This window comes from Lepidochelys kempii, chromosome 2 (genome assembly GCF_965140285.1).
Source record: "Lepidochelys kempii isolate rLepKem1 chromosome 2, rLepKem1.hap1, whole genome shotgun sequence".
Lineage (NCBI taxonomy): Eukaryota > Metazoa > Chordata > Testudines > Cheloniidae > Lepidochelys > Lepidochelys kempii.
In genome coordinates this window covers 37,210,159-37,231,173 of record NC_136381.1, presented here as the reverse complement: position 1 = coordinate 37,231,173, position 21,015 = coordinate 37,210,159, and the positions used below count along the sequence as shown (strand labels likewise).

General features: G+C 46.5%; 1 long non-coding RNA gene across 1 annotated transcript; it reads right to left on the bottom strand.

The window, feature by feature from the left end:
* Window positions 1–431: 431 nt before the first annotated feature.
* LOC144930192 (uncharacterized) lies at window positions 432–19,963 on the bottom strand. Its single transcript, XR_013635287.1, has 3 exons — window positions 19,752–19,963; window positions 18,586–18,718; window positions 432–1,287 (listed from the first exon to the last, which is right to left on the bottom strand). It is a non-coding gene; the product is annotated as an uncharacterized LOC144930192 (long non-coding RNA).
* Between the last annotated feature and the right edge of the window lie 1,052 nt (window positions 19,964–21,015).

Genomic DNA, 21,015 nt, shown 5'->3' with positions numbered 1-21,015 from the left:
GCACCAGGAAATTGTCCCCTACGCTTTCCAAAAACTTCCTGGATTGTCTATGCACCGCTGTATTGCTCTCCCAGCAGATATCAGGAAAATTAAAGTCACCCATGAGAATCAGAGCACGCGATCTAGTAGCTTCCGTGAGCTGCCGGAAGAAAGCCTCATCTACCTCATCCCCCTGGTCCGGTGGTCTATAGCAGACTCCCACCACTACATCACTCTTGTTGCACACACTTCTAAACTTAATCCAGAGACACTCAGGTTTTTCTGCAGTTTCGTACCGGAGCTCTGAGCAGTCATACTGCTCCCTTACATACAGTGCTACTCCCCCACCTTTTCTGCCCTGCCTGTCCTTCCTGAACAGTTTATAACCATCCATGACAGTACTCCAGTCATGTGAGTTATCCCACCAAGTCTCTGTTATTCCGATCACGTCATAGTTCCTTGACATCACCAGGACCTCCAGTTCTCCCTGCTTGTTTCCAAGGCTTTGTGCATTTGTATATAAGCACTTGAGATAACCTGTTGATCGCCCCTCATTCCCAGTATGAGGCAGGAGCCCTCCCCTCACAGACATTTCTGCCTGTGCTTCCTCCTGGTATCCCGCTTTCCCACTTACCTCAGGGCTTTGGTCTCCTTCCCCCGGTGAACCTAGTTTAAAGCCCTCCTCACTAGGTTAGCCAGCCTGCTTGCAAAGATGCTCTTCCCTCTCTTCGTAAGATGGAGCCCGTCTCTGCCCAGCACTCCTCCTTCATGGAACACCATCCCATGGTCAAAGAATCCAAAGCCTTCTCTCTGACACCACCTGCGTAGCCATTCGTTGACTTCCACGATTCGACGGTCCCTACCTAGGCCTTTTCCTTCCACGGGGAGGATGGACGAGAACACCACTTGCGCCTCCAACTCCTTTATCCTTCTTCCTAGAGCCACATAGTCCGCAGTGATCCGCTCAAGGTCATTCTTGGCAGTATCATTGGTGCCCACATGGAGAAGCAGGAAGGGGTAGCGATCCGAGGGCTTGATGAGTCTCAGCAGTCTCTCCGTCACATCGCGAATCTTAGCCCCTGGCAAGCAACAGACTTCTCGGTTTTCCCAGTCAGGGCGGCAGATAGATGACTCAGTCCCCCCGGAGGAGAGAGTGCCCGACCACCACCACCCGCCTTCTCCTCTTGGGAGTGGTGGTCGTGGAACCCCCAACCTCAGGACATAGCATCTCATGCCTTCCAACCAGCGGAGTCTCCTTCTGCTTTCTCGCCCCAGACATATCATCTGGTCCACTCTCTGCAACGATACCTGTGGAGAGAACATGAAAGCGGTTAGTTACCTGTGTCTGTGATACTGGAACCCGGACATTCCGCTTACCTCTTCTGGAGGTCACATGTTGCCAAGCTTCTTCACTGGCCTCTTGGCTTCTCTGTGCAACCTGCTCTATATCTTTAGAGCTTTGTGCCCCTAGAAGCATATCCTGAGTTTTGTCCAGAAAATCCTCAGTTTCTCGTATGCAACGCAGGGTTGTTATCTGTTGCTCCAGACCTTCAATCTTCTCTTCCAATATGGAGACCAGCTTGCACTTTGTACAGACAAAGTCGCTTCTGTCCTGTCTAACTTCAGGCACATGTTTTTTAACTTGTGGCACTAACATGGCTCAGGCCAGCCAAGTTTTAGACAGGCAGAGAGCCCTGCCTCTGGCACTTCTGTCTGTACCAGCTCTGTATGTATAGATTTCCCCTCCCTGACTTTCCCTGCCAGACTCAGCACTCAGTTCCCCACAGCACATCCCTCTTATTACTACTGTACCCAATTCAATTCCAGTTGTTGTCAATGGCAAACCTCCCATTGACTTCAGTGTTGCAGGATCAGGCCCATAGGATGCTGGGGGGATATTAACTAACTCCCCAGAGTTGGCCCTGCCCTAGAAATCCCTGCATACCCACAGGTAATTAGGGTCCTTCCTGTAGCCAAAGGAGATGGTTAACCTTGGGACTGCACCTATACATCCTATCACAGGACTCTTCTGAGGAGCAGATCACTGTATGGATCCTAATGAAATGCAGGGCAGGTGCCAGTCTTAGGTCATTTTGTCTGAGAAGAATTTCACACCTTTCACTCCTTTTTATTATTCACACAATAAGTTACTTCAGCTACTGCTGATGGAGCAAGAGACAGAAATGGACAGTGTCACTGAGCTCTCTTACATATGCTCACAAATGCAGATTTATTCTTTCAGATCCCAACTACAGAAAGACATCAGGGACACCTACAAATTCCTCCCTTCTTACTGGGTGGCAGTGACTCTCTTGCTCCTTGCTCTCTGTTTATACAACAGTTAGCATGTCATAAGGTATGTAAGGAATCAATCGCAGACAACCTAGTGACCATTGGTAAAAATAAATTTCTTATATTTGTTTGTCTTTACTAACCATTCTGTGATACAGACTGCATGAAAACTACACACAAGATTAATCCGATTCCGATTCAAAGTGTGGGCCTTTACTCAGATGCTAAATACTACAACTTTGATGTTTCCTCTTTTTGGCTTGCTAAATGGATGGACAAAATCCAAAATCATAAAGCTGGGTATCTTTATTTGTGTGAATTAATAACCAATATTCCAAGAATAGCAGTTCTCAAACGTAACTGAACCGCAATCCCCTTCTGACAATTACTTCACAATCCCATGAGGATGGACTGAAGCCTGAGCCCGCCTAAGCCCCACCACTCTAGACAGGGGAGCCAAGCTGAAGCCCAAGGGCTTCAGACCCTAGTCAGGGGGCCTGCAACCCGACCCCTGCCACCCAGGGCTGTAGCCCTCGGGCTTTGACTTTGGCCCTGGGCCCCAGCAAGTCTAAACCAGCCCTTGTGACCCCATTTTGACCCCATTTCAAGAACTGCTGTGCTAGATCTTGAGACAAAGCTCTGTTGCTTTCTATCAGAGGTTTTAGCCATTTTGATCTTAGCTCATTATAAAATGAGTTCCTTAATATAGAGTGGCACATACCCTCAACTTTACCCTTCCCACATGGGCTTAATCTCAAATCAAACTCTCTAGCCTGGGGTCCGCAATTATTTTGTTCAAAAAAGAAAATAACACCGATAATTCTGCATCTTGCTTTAACATGGGAAGGATGAGCGTCCTATGTGAGATTCTACAGGTGAACCAGTGACTTTATGGGGAAATGTCTTAAAAGAATTTTGGCAGTCTTGAATACCCCTGTCATGAGAAAACAAGGAGATGCAAAGTGAAGTTTTACATGTAAAAACAAAACACCTCATGAAAGTGATTCAAACAACTGGGAGTTATACTCTACCAGCATATGTGCTGGCATGCTGCCTAGATTAATTCTGTTAAGGGCTTCAGGGAGTTTGAATTCTGGGGCTGGAGGCAACATGAGCCAGATCCTGGGGTGCTACATGGCCACTTTGCATCACATTGCAGTCAGGTTCTTTTCCTAAAGTTGGTATAACTGACCATGGGAGGATCACCCAGTGTAGGGGGATCACTGAATGTGATATAGGAGCTGCTGTCTCATCCCCTAGCTCCCTGCTGTTGGCACAGAGGGCATGATTAGAGCTTTCCTGTGTCCTCCTGAGCCCTGGCTGTTGTGTTGGCCCTTTGGGCTCAGAGGTATGCTGTGGGGAAATGGCCAGGCACACAGGCAGTTTTGAATCAAGAGAGCAGAAAGGCCACCTTCTCCCCATTTCTGAGCTGCCATGGGTGCTGCTTGGCTGTAGCTGAGGAATCAGGATTTGAGCTTTTCAATCCTGTATGTTTGCATTCTTCCACAACTGGCTTGTGAGCGCCAGATGTTCTGCTGAGGACATTAAATCTTGCATAATTGCACTGACACATTTGGCAAGTAAGCCGGAATTATTCAGCAACGACGTCAGGTGAATTTTAACATCTTAAATTGCTAACCCCAAAACTGTTCACTTCTTGAAAGGGCTTTCAGAAGTCCCAACGCTGTAGGGGAACTTGCCCTGGCCTTGCATGGGAGGAGGGCAGGAGGAGCTGAGAGTGCAAAGAAGAGGTGGAGCATAGTTGGGCCCAGAGACAGCTAACATTTTGGCTGATACTAGGAGCTAAAGAGAGACCTTCACAGCAGACAGCATGAGATTCTACAGCTTGAGCTGAGCTGAAGAGCCAGCCTGTATAGCTGGGGCTGTAAGAGAGTCATCTCCTCTGTGGATCAAGCACAGAGGGGCACATGTAACCCATACCAACCAGTGGGTTCTATTGCTCCCCCGGTGTGTTGAGGTGCTCAAGGAAGGATTGTGCCCCCTGAACACTTCCTGATGCTCTGCCCCTCACAGAGGCCAGTGATGAAATGCAATACTTGGGCCCTGAATTGTTTTGACTGGTTGTGTGGGGATCGATCAAAGCTGCAGCCATGTGCCCATATAGCTCAGTGTATCTGTTGAATCGCAGACATGTGTGACTACAAGTGGGGTGTGTCAGGTAATGCACATTATGCAAGCTGCACTAATAGTGTGCACAGGATGGTGTGCTCTCTGTCAGTGTGTATACACATGAGGGAGGCTTGCTGCTTACTAAGGGCATGCCATTCTTGGAGGTATTGCATTGTCCTTTGCTGCTGAGCAGTGTGCATTCTGGGATTTCTCACTGTGCATGTGGGATGCAAAGCAGAAGCCAGATGTGTTTAATTTTTAAAAAACAAACAAACCCCAGAACACCTATGTTTCCTCTGTCTCCACTCTGTCCTTCCGTTTTGGGTGGCCTAGCACCATTTCTGAATTGCTGTCAGCTAGCACAGACCCAACAATGCTCTGCACTGCTATGCTGGCAACCATGAATGTGCAGAAGCTGTTTGGGCTGTCTTAGAGCTCTCAATGCTGGATAAATTTGGCTTTGGACTCCACCCACCACCCACTGAGCACGTGATGTGGCGGCAGCTCCTCAGTAGTAGGAAATTCAGGGGCAGAAGAAGCAGGACAAGGATGAAGAAGAAGAGGAGGATGCTAATCAACTGGTTCCTGGAGCAGCTTCATGCTGTGCAGGGCTGTTTCTGTGCTTGGGGAAACCAGTGTGGACTGGACATTCTGCAGACCTGGAACAAATAGCAGTGGGGAGAGAATTTCAGGATGGGAAAGGCAACCTTTTTGGAGATATTTGCTGAACTAACCCCTAAGCTGCAGCAGCAGCGAACCAATATGAGCTGACCCATACCTGTGATCAGTCAGGTTGTCCTTCCCATCTGGAAACCAGCCACCCCCAAATGCTTCTGGTTCATAGCTAACCAATTCAGCATGGGGAGGGGCCATTGTCATACAGGTGTGTGATGCCATGGAAAAGGTGCTACTGAACTGGGTTATAAAGCTCAGTAATGTTCAGGAAGTTATTGATGACTTAGCACACAGGGGCTTCCAACATTGTACTGGGATAATTGATGGGACCCATGCACCTATTTATTTGCCCACAAACCTCCCTCCTCCATCAGGGATCAGAATTTAAAACCAGAGATGGTCATTTCTCCATGGTGCTCCAAGGGCTTACAGAACACCCTGGGCAGATCTAAGGTCACACATACTGGCTGATCTTTCAGAACTCCGCTCTGTATACCTTAGTGGTGAAAGGATTGCTTGCCACCAGGAATGCTATGAACCTTCATGGTGTGGACACTGCTCATTATCCTGGGAGACACGGCTTGTCCTCTCGTTTCCCTGGCTAATGAAGCCATTCACTTGTTGAACTACTGTCTCAGTAGTTTCAGAATGACAGGGGAGCATGCATTTGGCTGTTTGTAAGGAACGTGGTGCTGTTTGTGGAATAGGTTGGAGGCAGCAGGAAAAAAGTGCCCAAGATCATAGCAGCATGCTGTGCTTTGCACAATGTTTGTGAGAGAAAGAGAGAGAGCCTTAGTGATGAGTGGGAGGCTGAGGCGCAGACACTTGCTCAGCAGTTTGAGCAGCCAGCAAGATGTCCAAGAGAAAATGGAAACAGACAGGACAATATTGTCAGGGATGCCTATTGCTCCTACTTTGAGTCTCAAGCCTAAACCTGTGCAGCTGTAGATCCAGCTGTTAACCCGCAGGGAGGTCTGGATGGATTGTGAGCAGTTTCATGGCGTTTATGGGCAATGGAGGTGTAATGTTGTGGCAGTCCTTATTTACCTCATGTCTTTGCCTAGTACTCTTGTAAAATGGTATGAGTTATATAAAACTTAATAAATTTCAGTATTAAGTGCCTTGACCCCTCATGAATGTTTCTTTGAATTTCTCAGTGGTTTTGTTATTAATCTATTACGTAATAAACAAAAAATAAACCTATAAATGAAACCATAATGAAACAATGTATTGTCAAACAACTACAAAGCAACCTCTAATTAAAACAATAGTCAAAACATTAAAGTGCAACAGCACAATGCATGGTTTAAAGTCACAGACAAGCTTTACGTCTTGCCTCTGCCTCTTCTTATTCATGGGTCTTATGGTGTTGAATGGTGAGGCTTAAAGTTACCAGGGCAATAGAGGTTTCTAAAGAGCTGGGCCAGCAGGTACAACTGTTCTCAGTGCCCTGAGCTTGGCCCAACCAGGGGAATGGCCTCTGGGAGCTCTCCTGTGGGGTACAGAAGGGAGGAGTTGCTGGTGCTCCCACTATCCTGTATTGCCCAGGAGCTGCAGAACGTGACTGGCTCCTGGTTTACAACAGTGCAGGGCCTGCTGCCCGAACCGCAACATATGTTAGAGTGCAGCATTTTGGCTGTGTGCTGTATTCAGGAGCTGCCTCTGCATCTCCCTTGTCTTTGATGAGGTCTTTGGCCACAGCAATGCTGTCTCCGGCACCTGCAATGCTTTGAATCCCACAATGTCATTGGCCATTCCCGCAATCTCCGAAGAGTTCCCTGTCGGTTTCCCTCTCCATCCTCAACAACTACCTCCACCACTGCGGAGGTTTTTTTGGGTTGGGGGAGGGGGGATAGGGATGAGGAGGAATTGGATGGTGGTGGGTTTTTTTGGTTTGGACTTTGCGGTGATGGCCATGAAGATTTCATCATGAGTTAGCCAGCTGGTCAGTCACTGATAAAGGCCCTGTCCTTGCGGGTCTGGCCAGTGCAGGTGCTGTGTCACTATTTAGAAGAGAGGAAAAAATTAATAAGTGATTACTGTTCATATTCTAGGGAAGCTGTGATAGAAATGCATGCTAAAAATGCTGACTTTACCTCCCTGAGAGTCTTCCCATCCTTGGGGGAGCCAGTTGAGTGGTGTGTGCTTTGGGATTTTTGTCTTTGCTGTTGTGCATTGGAGGTGGGGACATAGGCTGAGTTGGGAATGATGTTCCCAGTCTGGGGGTGGTCGGGAATTATGTTCTCAATCTGGGCTTTGCAGTTTTGGTGTAACTTGGAGGTGCCTGTATGCTATCAGAAGGGACACTTCCAGGAGCAAACTGCATAGTAATCCCTTCTATGTCCCCTTTAGGCTGTCCTGACTCTGGATGACATTACACTGAGGCAGGAAAGCAGGAGGCAGAGAATGGCCTTATTCAAAAAGGCAAAGAATAGACCAGTGAGGTACACTGAAGTTATTCACCAAGATGGTCCCTCCCAGAAGCGTTGCAGGCGTGGAAGGGAGTTGTGAGCTATACCATGCAGCTATTCCTCAAAATATCCGGACAAAACCTGAGAAATTTCTCAGTCTTAGATTTTGCTTTATCTGCCCTGCAGCCATGGTGAAAGTTCAGAGAAAAATAGAGTTCTGAAACGATGGACACATTCACTGTTCCCAGTTTTTCTCTGTGTAAGCCTGTGAAAAGTCACTAAGATCTTTGCTGTCCCTACAGTAAAGCTTTTGTACTGTAACATGTTATGGAGCTTTTATATCTCAGCTGGGGGCTGCAGTCTTTGTAACTTTATTGGCATGCAATGTCCATGTCTACCTCATGCAAACAGAGAATGCTAACCAAACTTCTTTTCCTGTAATCACTGTCTCAATAAATCAATAAATTTTGCACAAAATAATATTTTCATTATTCTAGTCAGCTGCAGGAGAGGGGGCTAAGAGAGGCTGTTGCTGGCTGCCGTCTCGAGCTGGGGAATAGGGTTGTGGGCAGACTGGTGTGGTAGGCTGGGCAGATCAGGGAAGGGGAAAGGAAAGGAAACCAGAGAAACTGAGGCATGCCTAGGAGTCATATTACAGAAAACTCCCACTTTGTCAAAGCTACACCCCATTTTTGTACAGCTATAACTATTTCTGAGAGAGTATGATTTATTTTGGGGTTTTCATTTTTTTCTTTTTAACTGACATAGTTCTACCAGTATAACCTCTCGTGTGGGCACAGTTATACTGGTAAAAAGGCACCTTTATACCAGTAACACATATTCCCCTTCCCCTACAGGAATAGCTATGCTTGTATAAGCAGTTATACAGAGTAACTGTATCCACCCTAGGGCGTCTACCAATATTGTTAAAACAGTAGAACATCTGTGAATAGACAGGGCCTTGTGTATTACCTTGGAATCAGTTGCAGAACAATTTACCTTGAGCTGACAGCTTTTTTTTTGGCTCCGTCTCCTGCTGATGACAGTTACTATGGAAAATGAGGGTGATTTAGAGGGTTTATGAACATCAGGTTCAAGGCAAATTGGAAAAGGAGACATATTAGCTTCTAATCCTTGTCCTCACTTTATTTGATGCCTGTCTCTTTTTACCGTCACCCCCATATCTCCTTAGTCTCCACACCTCCTTCCCAGCTGGGGCTGTGTTATCGTCAGATGTCAGCTTTTAAACAAAAAATCAAGGTCCATCAGCAGTGTATGGAAATGCTACAGAGATGAGCTGTTCAGGGACAAGGGAACTCTGCCAGTCAGCAGCCAGTCCACTAGCCAACTAAAGGTTACTATTGTCAGGCTTGGAAGGGGGAGAGTCCTGTCTGGGCTAGCTAGCTCCAGATGGAGCAATGGTGGCCATGATTTGATTTGTAAAGCAAAAGGAAAATTGTGGGGAGATCCTCAAGACTGCATCAAGGCAGGAGATAACCAAGGAATGGAGATGCTTCTTAGCTGTAGGGGCAGAAAGGAAGGTTTGGAACTTCCGTATGTTGTGGAGGAAGAAATGTCAGGATTTGATGACATCCTGGATGTGTGAAACATGACACCAAGGGCTAGATTTACAAAGGGGACTTAGATTCAGTGTAGCAAGGCCTAATGTTTAGATGCCCTGCCACCTAGCATAACTCTCAGCCTTTTGTCAGGTGCCCAGGCTCCCTACACACTGGATGGCGGGAGAGAGGTGAATGAGAATGGGATCCACAAAAGCCAGCACACTAAGTGGAGGGCTACCTAAGCTAGCCAATAGGACATGCTGAGGAGAGGGGTCTGGCCTAAGCCCTGCTCTTGAAAGGGATTTAGGTGCCTAACACCAAGTCAGAGGAAGGTGCCTGTATCTAGTTGGGATTCGGAGAGATGAACCCCTTCCTTGAGTTAGGCTTACCTGACTTTTAGGCACCTTTCTCACAAAAACTGGTGGTAGTGATGACTTTTCCCCATAGTCCAGTGGATGTGGAGAAAGGTCTTGACCCTGACTTGCCCTCATTGTACATGAGAGCCCTAACTACTGGGCACAGAGTCAGCCTCAGTCTCTCTCTCCCCCACTGGCAGAAATTTAGGCACCTACAGGGGTAGGTGACAGCTGAGCAGAAGTTTTGAGGATCTACATTTTGGATGTAGGCACCTAAATCCCTTTGTGGCTCTAGCCTCAAGGTTGCAATCTGGATGAACAGGAAGATAGTGGTGAAGGGAGGGAGAAGAGAGGTGAGAAGGTCAGTGAAGGTCATGTTGAAGCTGAACTGGAGGCTGAACATCCAGCATCATAGGTAGTAGGATAGTTGGAGGAGGGCAGCTGGACTGCAGGGGAAGGTTAGGGTGGAGAGAGAGAGATTTCAGAGTCGTTGACATAGATGGCAGCTGCAACAGAGTAAGCAGATTAGGTCACCCAGTAACAGGGTATAGAGGGTGTCAAGGTTCCTTCCCCACTCTGAACTCTAGGGTACAGATGTGGGGACCTGCATGAAAGACCCTCTAAGCTTATTCTTACCAGCTTAGGTTAAAAACTTCCTCAAGGTACAAACTTTGCCTTTTCCTTGAACCCTATGCTGCCACCACCAAGTGTGTTAAACAAAGAACAGGGAGAGAACCAACTTGGAGACATCTTCCCCCAAAAATATCCCCCCAAGTCATACACCCCCTTTCCTGGAGAAGGCTTGATAAAAATCCTCACCAATTTGTACAGGTGAACACAGACCCAAATCCTTGGACCTTAAGAACAATGAAAAATAATCAGGCTTTTAAAAGAAGTATTTCAATTAAAGTAAAAGAATCACCTCTGTAAAATCAGGATGGTAAATACCTTACAGGGTAATCAGATTCAAAACATAGAGAATCCCTCTAGGCAAAACCTTAAGTTACAAAAAGACACAAAAACAGGAATATACATTCCATTCAGCACAGTCTATTTTACCAGCTATTAAACAAAAGGCAATCTAACGCATTTCTAGCTAGATTACTTACTAACTTTCTACAGGAGTTCTGAGCTGCATTCCTGATCTGTTCCCGGCAAGAGCATCACGCAGACAGACAGACCCTTTGTTTCCCCCCCCTCCAGCTTTGAAAGTATCTTGTCTCCTCATGGGTCATTTTGGTCAGGTGCCAGTGAGGTTATCCTAGCTTCTTAACCCTTTACAGGTGAAAGGGTTTTTCCTCTGGCCAGGAGGGCTTTAAAGGTGTTTACCCTTCCCTTTATATTTATGACAGAGGGAAAAGAGGATAAGACCCAAGAACAGAGTTTGGAGAGGTAACAATACAGGGAGGGAGGAGCAAGAACAGAAGGGTTCCTGGAAGTAGCAGATGGGGGAAAACTAGGAAATCCTTACAAAGTTCTCCATGAATGCTATCCACAAGCTTTCCCTCAGCCACTATTCTTCGATCTCTTTCCCCAGCCCCTGAATCCTGCTCCTGAGGGTTCACTGACCTCAGCCTCTTCTTTCTGCTGTAGCTGCTCTTACCACTGGCTCAGTGCATGCCTGCTTTGCTAAGTCAGTCAGCTCAGTGCTGTGCTTGACAGGAGGCTGTTTCTTCAGGACTGAGTAACAGAGTGGGGACTCATGGAGAATTACATTCAGGACGCTCTTCAAGTAATGGTTTGTCAAGTTATGGAAGGATATATTCCCTTAATTATACCCCTGCCTCTGATATAAATAATTATGAAATAAAACAGGAATGGAATAAGAGTAAACCAGACGGATCAGTTCAAGTACCTGGGTGGCCGAGTTACAGAAGATGGCGAGTTTGAACATGAAATACAGTCCAGACTGGGGAGCGCTGGAAGAGTGTGGGATAACTTCTCAGGAGGTGTGTATGCCCCTGAGACTGAAGGCCCACTGTACAGAGCAATGGTTCTGAAGCATGGGCAGTGAAGAGACTGCAGGTTGAGTGCCTACAGGGGGTTGCGATTAAGTCTTCACGCAATAAAAAGAATTGTGCCAGGACAAGATTTTGAAATGAAAGCATTAGGATGGGGAGCTAGCGAACAGGGGAGTTTGTAGGAGGGAGTTGTAATACAGTCGCTATGGTTAGGAAGGGCCACATCGCCAGTGCCAACGCCGCTGCTGTCTCCTCCACCTGCGCCTGTATCCACACAGACAACCTCACCACAGATGCCTCTGCCCAGATCCTGGTGTGGATTTGCAGCGACTGTGGCCTGCATTTCCCACTCTTAGAAAGCCAGGCTAGGGGGACCATCCAGTGTGAAAGGTGCCTGCTGGTGGAATCTCTCAGGAAGCAGGTGGGAGAGCTACAGGAGGAGGTGGCTAGACTGAGGAGCATCCTTACCCGAGAGGAGTTCCTCAAGAATATTTATATGGAGACATCCAAGGTTGAGGAAGCTATCCAGCTACAGAGGGTTGCTGTCACACCACTGGGGGAGAAGGATATGGGTCTGTCACAGGGAGGGCACTGGCAGCAGGCAGTACTCCACCCCTACTCCCAATCCACCCACCCACCATGGTGATGGAAAACTGATATGCTGCCCTAGCAATGACCAATCCTGCCCGCCCCCCCACAAGAGAAAGAGGAGAAGCCATGTACCCCCAAGGCTGGGAGGATCACCAATCTCCAGGAGGATGGATCCAGGAGGAGGATCCAGGACGAAATGTAGGGTAGTGGTGATTGGTGACTCTCTTCTGAGGGGGATGGAGGCACCCCTCTGTCGACCTGACATGGCATCCTGGGAGTTATGCTGCCTGCCAGGGGCCTGTATGCAAGACGTTATGGAGGGATTGTCGAGGATTATCCAGCTCTCTGACTACTACTACCCCATGTTACTCATCCATGTGGGCACTAATGATACTGTGAGGTATGACCCTCAGCACATCAGAAGTGACTACAGGGCTCTGGGAGTAAAGGTGAGGGAGTTGGGAGAGCAGGTGGTGTTCTCTTTGATCCTTCTGGTCAAGGGTAGGGGCCCAGGCAGAGACAGATGCATCCTGGAGGTGAATGCCTGGCTGTGAGGATGGTGTCGCCAGGAGTGCTTTGATTTCCTTGACCACAGACTACTGTTCCAGGAAGGACTGCTAAGCAGAGATGGGATCCACCTATTGAGGATGGGGAAGAGCATATTTGGATACAGACTGGCGAACCTAGAGAGGAGGGCTTTAAACTAGGTTCAAAGGGGGCAGGTGACCAAAGCCCACAGGTAAATCAAGAACATGGAGACCTGGGAGAAGGTTTGGAACTTGGATGGGAGCACAGGCTGTTATAGCAGGGATAAAGGAGAGACCAGACAGAATTGGCAGGGGAGCGGGGGGATCAAATCAGTATTTTAGATGTCTGTATATTAATGCAATAAGTATGGGGAATAAGCAGGAAGAACTCAAAATGCTAGTGAATAAACAGAACTATGACACAGCTGGCATCACAGAGACCTGATGGGATAATACGCATAATTGGAATATTGGTATAGAAGGATATAGCTTGCTCAGGAAGGACAGGTAGGGGAAAAAAGGGAGGAGGTGTTGCCTTATATATTTAAAAATGTATAACACGTGGATTGAGGTTGAGAGGAAATAGGAGACGGACTTGTTGCAAGTTTCTGGGCAAGGATAAAAGGAGTAAAAAACAAGGCTGATGTTATGGTAGGGGTCTACTACAGACTACCTAACCAGGAAGAAGAGGTGTGTGAGGCTTTTTTAAACAACTAACAAAATCATCCAAAGCACAGGACTTGGTGGTGATGAGGGATTTCAACTACCCAGACATCTGTTGGGAAAATAACACAGCAGGGTACAGATTATCTAATAAGTTCTTGGAATGTATTGGAGACAATTTTTTATTTCAGAAGGTGGTGACAGCTACTAGGGAAGAGGCTGATTTTGACAAATAGGGAGGAACTGGTTGAAAATTTGAAAGTGGAAGGCAGCTTGGGTGAAAGTGATCATGAAATGATAGAGTTCTAAGGAATGATAGGAGGGAGAACAGCAAAATAAAGACACTGGATTTCAAGAAAGCAGACTTTAGCAAACTCAGGGACTTGGTAGGTAAGATCCCATGGGAAACAAGTCTAAGGGGAAAAACAATAGAAGACAGGTGGCAGTTTTTCAAAGAGACATTATTAAGGGCACAAGAGCAAACTATCCCACAGTGTAGGAAAGATAAGAAATATGGCAAGAGACCACCCTGGCTTACCCAGGAGATCTTCAATCAAGAAGAGTCCTGCAAAAAGTGGAAACTAGGTCAATTTACAAAGCATGAATATAAACAAATAACACAGACATGTAGGGACAAAATTAGAAAGGCCAAGGCACAAAATGAGATCAAACTAGCTAGAAACATAAAGGGTAACAAGAAAATATTCTACAAATATATTAGAAGCAAGAGGAAGACCAAGGACAGGGTAGGCCCATTACTCAAGGGGTGGGGGGAGGAAATAATAACAGAAAATGTGGAAATGGTAGAAGTGCTTAATGACTACTTTGTTTTGGTTTTCACCAAAAAGGTTGGTGGTGATTGGATGTCTAACATAGTGAATGCCAGTGAAAATGAGGTAGTAACAGAAGAGGCTAAAAAATAGAGAAAGAACAAGTTAAAAATTACTTGGACAAATTAGATGTCTTCAAGTCACCAGGGCCTGATGACATGCATCCTTGAATATTCAAGGAGCTGACTGAGGAGATATCTGAGCCATTAGCAATTATCTTTGAAAAGTCATGGAAGACAGGAGACTGGAAAATGGCACTGTATTTGCCCATCTATAAAAAGGGAAATAAGGACAACCCAGGGAATTACAGACCAGTCAGCTTAACTTCTGTACCCGGAAAGATAATGGAGCAAATAATTGAGCAATCAATTTGCAAACATCTAGAAGATAATAAGGTGATAAGTAACAGCATGGATTTGTCAAGAAAAAACCATGTCAAACCAACCTGATAGCTTTCTTTGACAGGGTAACAAGCCTTGTGGAAGTGGTAGAGGTGGTATATCTTGACTATAGTAAAGCTTTTGATATGATCTCGCAAGACCTTCTCATAAACAAACTAGAGAAATGCAACTGAGATGGAGCTCCTATAAGGTGGGTGCATAACTGGTTGGAAAACAGTTCCCAGAGAGTAGTTATCAGCGGTTCACAGTCATGGTGGAAAGGCATAACAAGTGGGGTCCTACAGGGATCAGTTCAGGGTCCAGTTTTGTTCAATATCTTCATCAGTAATTTAGATAATGGCACAGAGAGTACACTTATAAAGTTTGTGGACAATACCAAGCTGGGAGGGGTTTCAAGTCCTTTGGAGGATAGGATTAAAATTCAAAATGATCTGGAGAAATGGTCTGAAGTAAATAGGATGAAATTCAATAAGGACAAATGCAAAGTATTCCGTTTAGGAAGGAATAATCTGTTGCACACATACAAAATGGGAAATGACTGCCTAGGAAGGAGTACTGCGGAAAGCAATTTGGGGGTCATAGTGGACCACAAGCTAAATGAGTCAACAGTGGAATGCTGTTGCAAAAAAAAAAAAAAAAAAAAAAAAAGCAAACATCCTTCTGGGATATATTAGCAGGAGCATTGTAAGCAAGACACGAGAAGTAATTCTTCTGCTCTACTCACTCTGTGCTGATTAGGCCTCGACTGGAGTATTGTGTCCAGTTCTGGGCACCACATTTCAGGAAGGATGTGGACAAACTGGAGAGAGTCCAGAGAAGAGTGACAAAAATGATTAAAGATCTGTAAAATATGACCTATGAAGGAAGATGGGGGGAAAAAAAATTGGTTTGTTTAGTCTGGAAAAGAGAAGACTGAGGTGGGGGACATAACAATTTTCAAGTATGTAAAAGGTTGTTACAAGGAAGAGGAAGAAAAATTGTTTTTCTTAACCTCTGAGGTTAGGACAAGAAGCAATGGGCTTAAATTGTGGCAAGGGAGGTTTAGGTTGCACAGTAGGAAAAACTTCCTAACTGTCAAGGTGGTTAAGCACTGGAATAAATTGCTTAGGGAGGTTGTGGAATCTCCATCATTGGAAATTTTTAAGAGCAGGTTAGACAAGCACCTGTCAGGAATGCTCTAGATAATATAGTCCTGCCTTGAGTGCAGGGGACTGGACTAGATGACCTCTCAAGGTCCCTTCCAGTTCTATGATTTTATGATGGAAGTCAAAGTCCGTGATGTGGCTGACAAATCTAGGAAGCGCAGCTTTGCTGGTTTGGTTATGTACAAAGGATGAATGAAGAGGACTTGGTGAAGATAGCAAGGCAAGAGAGGGTGGTAAGAAAGAGACCATGAGGAAAGCTGAGGAAGCAATGGATGGATTGTATCAAAGAAGGTGGTAAGCAGGTGGACATTAGTGCCAGCTCAGGCAGGTGAAGATGGCAGAAGCACAATGACCTGACCCCAGATAATGGGATAAGACGAAGGAGGAGGAGAAGAATAGGAATAAAGAGCTGGACAAAAAGGTGAAGTCTAGACAGAAACATAGGATGGGGAGAATGGGATGAGACAAAAACTCATTCCTCTTCGGCTTCAGCTGCACTTTCAATCCATCCTGGACCATGCCTTCCAAATGAAGCCCTTCTTTCAGGGACTGGCAGGAAAGGAGACCATGCACTGATGCAGCATGTTGATGGTCAGCTAGACTAGTCCAAATTTACTGGAAAACTGTAGAAAATCAACAATGGAGACCAGTGCATGGTTTCTGAACATCTTTGGAAGCCAGTAAGGCTTTGCCTCTGGTATAGATCCTTAGGAGGAGGAGGACTCACAATGTATCATCCAAACAGATGCTCTAGGCTGCAACTGGCATTGACACCATTTCAGATACATCTGAATAAGCCTGGAGAGGCTTGTGGCTAAGAGACAAGCACGCTAGAGACCATGTCCTCAACTGGGAAAGAAAAGGACCAAAAAGTGTTAGCATTTTGGTTTTGTTGCAAAAGTAAGTCTCAGGGAAAGTGTGTCTGATTCAGAGAATGAATTTCTACCCTAACGGAGTGGCCTGATTGTGAGAGGTGCCGCGGACCTGCATCTCCCAGTGATTTAAAAGGGACTTGTGCTGATAATCTGCACTTCTTAGGTTGAGGCCCTAACAAAGCAACTGTGATGGAGGGAGGGGTTTAAAATAAAGAGCAGGGAAGGGTGGAGGGGAAGGGAGAATTTTCTCTCTAAGGTTCTAGCAGCGAACTTGACATGATTACATCAATTTTGTTTGACTGTAGCTTTGACCAGATGTATAGAAATTATGTTCTCGGAACTGTGTGTAGGGAGGAATTAGCTTTTTATTTCAATCTGCTGAGAAGAAAGGGGTACTATGATCAAATTACTAGGACACTGAGCCTGAGGCACTGGCTTCTGTTCCTGGCTCTGCCATTGACACACTGTTACCTGGGGCAAGTTACTTAATCTCTGTGCTACAGTTTCCCCATAACTCACATGGGGACGACAATGGGTACCCATTGTTGTAAAGAACTTTAAGATCTACAAATGGAAATTTATCATGTAAGTCCTAAGTGTTGTTTGTTAATAATCGTTTAATGACACTTTAACTACAAATAAAACAACAAATCTTTGTCACTAGAATGTTACTTAAGCCAAAGATGGGTTTTTTTGTTTGTTTGTAACGTACAATCTGTCTGCCTACATAAAGTTAAAGAGCCAGTGATTCAGGCAGTGCCTTTAGTGCTACAAGGACATTTGTGTTTGAATAAACCAGCAATCCAGTTTGGGGGAAAAGGTTTCTTTGGGAGAAGGAGACAGTCTGTCTGTGACATGCAGATGGGCTGGTCCCTGAATTCTGTGCCGGTTCTTTCTACTGCAACAAACCAAGTATTTCACCCTGCAACTGTCAGTACTGCTATGATGCATCACAAGTGTGCACTGATAATACTCTAGGAAAAGGAATAGCTACTGTCAAGAAAGCCGGAGATCTCATCCAAATGGCGGGAGAAGGGAGTGCTGGTGCCAGACTAGTGACAGGGCTCGTGCAATGTGTGTGGTTAAGAACAAAACACATCCCACTTTCATATACCTGACTTGACTGTCACTTTCACTTTCACTGCCAAATCCCAGAAACATCCTCAGGTCTGAGCTTTTCAAGGAAAGTCCTGCCCATAGAAGCGAAAGTCGTAATAGTCACTTTAGAAGGCAAGACCCATTTCTGTAATCAATGTGTCTGGGTGGGGAAATTGAGAAGTTAACTCTTGCTGTGGAAGTCAAGGATTGGAGTTGTTCACATTATAGTCATTGTGATAAATACAATATGGTTATTTTACGGACTGTTCATCACATCAAGTGTTACACAATGCTTTACACTCATAAGCTAGAGACAGAAGATACATTCTAATGCAAGATTTAAAGCAATCTACTCGCTGGCTCTTGAGGACACTAAGTCCCAGTCAGATGGAGTAATACAAGTAAAGCTGTGACCCCTAGTGGAGAGTGATAGTAGGACACTAAGAGGAGGCTAATGCTGGAGGAGGGGAGTGAGCTGGTAAAAAGTGATGAGGTACCACCAACAGACAACCCTTCCTGGTTTGTCTGTTTCACTAAAGAAGTATTTGATTAAGACAGCCCATGCACTGTCTTATCAAGCCTGTAAGATTGTATTGAACAAGTCCATAGACATAACTGTTTGAGCTGTGTAGGAAATGATACATCCCCTTTTCACCCATCACGTACATTTTCAAATCTCAGAAGTGTTAATGTAGAACATTATTCTGATGGAGCCTCTGGTTTTCTCATATCTGGGTTTGGGATGATGGTGACTGATTTCTATCATCCTTTCCTGAAAGGTCAAAACAGGTATTTTATGTGTATTACCATCTCAAAACAGGTATGTGCAGACCTGAACACAATGCAAGATTATATTACAAATAATCAGAGACTGGTTTAAGTAGCTTATCCCCATCACTATTCTATTGAGTGCCTGCCAGCTACTCAAAAGTAAATGTAACGATCTCTCCTTCTCCTTTTTCAACGTGTAGAAGAAACACCTTGGTTAGGTCTTGTGTGGGTGTAAAGACTTTAGTGAAGGAAAGCCAAGTCTAAGGGATGAGCTTTGCATTTAGTTCTGAGAATGCTGATAGCTGTGGTCACTCTTACCTGTTGCAGGAGCGAGTTCCATAGTTTCTGTCTACCTCTTGTGGAGGTTTTGTCTTCCACGTTGACAAACTTCTCGGTTATTGGTCACAAGTTTGATCCAGTGAAACCCACGGTGTCACGGGAGATCACTGTGCTGGAGAGAAAGGCAGTGGCTCAGGTAACTAGATAATTCACACAAAGAGCTTTAGATATCAGGATAGAGATGCTGAACTGGATTCTCTTATTAGTGGAGGCAGAACACTGGAGGGGAGTTCTAGGAGACATTTGGGAAGCAGACAGGCTGCTGTGTGTTGTACCATTTAGACCCTTTTCAGGGTTGCAGGGATCTCAAACTCAAATGACCACGAGGACCACATGAGGACGAGTGCATTGGCCCGAGGGCTGCATCACTGACACCCCACATCGCTGCCCCTGGCTCCACCCCCACTCCACCCCTTCCATGAGGCCCTGCCTCTTCCCACCCCTTCCCTGTCCCCATTCCAACCCCTTCCCCGAAGTCCCCACCCCAACTCTGCTCCCTCCCTGCCCCCAAAGGGTGCAGGAGGTATGCAGGGTACAGCAGGGGGCTCAGGGCAGGGAGTTGGGGTGAGGGGTGCAGCAGGGGGTTGGGGTGCAGGGTGCGGCAGGGGGCTTGAGGTGCAGCAGGGGGCTCAGGGCAGTGAGTTGGAGTGTGGGGTGCAGCAGGGGGTCATGGTGCAGGGTACGGCAGGGGGCTCAGGGCAGGGGGTTTGGGTGCAGGAGAGGTGCAAGGTGCGGCATGTGGTGGGGGCTCAGGACAGGGAGTTAGGGTGCAGGCAGGGCCAGCTCCAGGCACCAGCAAACCAAGCAGGTGCCTGGGGCGGCAAATATAAAGAGGCGGCAGGAGGTTGGGCTCTGGGGCAGCAATCCACCCTTGGCAGCGGTGGGAATTTGGCGGCTGCTCCGTCACAGCGCGTTTCGCGCTCGGTGGCGGGGACACGACTCGTGTTTGGTCACCGGAGGCAATTCAGTGGCTGCACCGTCACTCCCCCTCCGTGTTTGGCGGCAAGGTTTTTTGTTTGTTTGCTGCTTGGGGTGGCAAAAACACTGGAGCCGGCCCTGGGTGCAGGATGCAGCAGGGGGCTCAGGGCAGGGAGTTGGGGTGCAGGAGGGGTTCAGGGTGTAGGCTCCGGCCCGGTGCCACTTACCTAGAGCGGCTCCAGGGTGGCAGCAGCGCGCACCGGGGCCAGGGCGGGAGGGGGCTCCGCGTTGCTCTTGCTTCCAGGTACCTTCCCTGAAGCTCCTATTGGCTGCGGTTACCCGTTCCCGGCCAATGGGAGCTGCAGTTGGCGGCGCCTGGAAAAGAGAGAGCAATGCATGGAGTCATCTGTGTGTCGTCCCGTCCCGTCCCCCCCCCCCCCCCAGGGCTGCAGGGACATGGTTCTGCGCACCATGGGGGGGCGATCCCATGCCTGGATTTGGCCCGCAGGCTGTAGTTTGCCCACCCCTGGCCTAGAGATAGGCAGAGAGTTGTGGGGGGATATGGAGGGCACAGGGAGCTTGGCAGGCCACACAAAAGAACCCTGCGGGATGTGTGTTTGAGACCCCTGGTTTATGGCTTCTTTCCTAGGCATGAGTTGCAATAACAAAGCCCCCAGGTCACACAGATACGGCCAGTTATCTATGTATGAGTCTAATAGGATAGGGCTTTATCTTCTGACCAGACACAGATTCGTAAGTTCCAAGGAAGAAGGCACCATTGTGAGCTGACCTCCTGTACAACATAGGTCATAGAACTTCCCCAAAATAATTCCTAGATCATATCTTTTAGAAAAACACATAATCTGGATTGAAAAATGGCCTGTGACTGAGAATCCATCATGACGTGGTAAATTGTTCCAATTATTAATTACCCTCCCTGTTAAAAATATGCCTTATTTCTAGTCTGAATTTATCTAGCTTCTTGCTAGATTGAAGATTTTATTACATTCGTTCCTCTCATATGTACCTGCAGAAGTAATCAAGTCACCCCTTCATCTTTTTCTAATGTTAAATAGTTTGAGCTCCTTGAGTTTGTCACTATAAAGCATGTTTTCTAATCCTTTAATCATTCTCATGGCTCTTCTCTGAACTCTGTCAATCCCCACCCCCCCAACCGTTCTTGAATTGTGGACACCAGAACCCAGTATTTTAGCAGTGGTTGTACTCATGTCAAATTCAGAGGTAAACTATCCTCTCTGCTCCTACTCAAGATTTCAGTTTATGCATCCAAGGATTGCATTAGCCCTTTGGGTCACGGGATTGCACAGTGAGCTCATGTTCACCTGATGATCAACCCCAATGCCTAAATCTTTTTCAAAGTCACTGTTTCCTATGCAAGTATGGTTTACATTTTGTTCCTAAAGGTATCCATTTACACTTACATATTGTTTGCTTGCACTCAGTTTACTATTTTAATATAACTAAGTGATC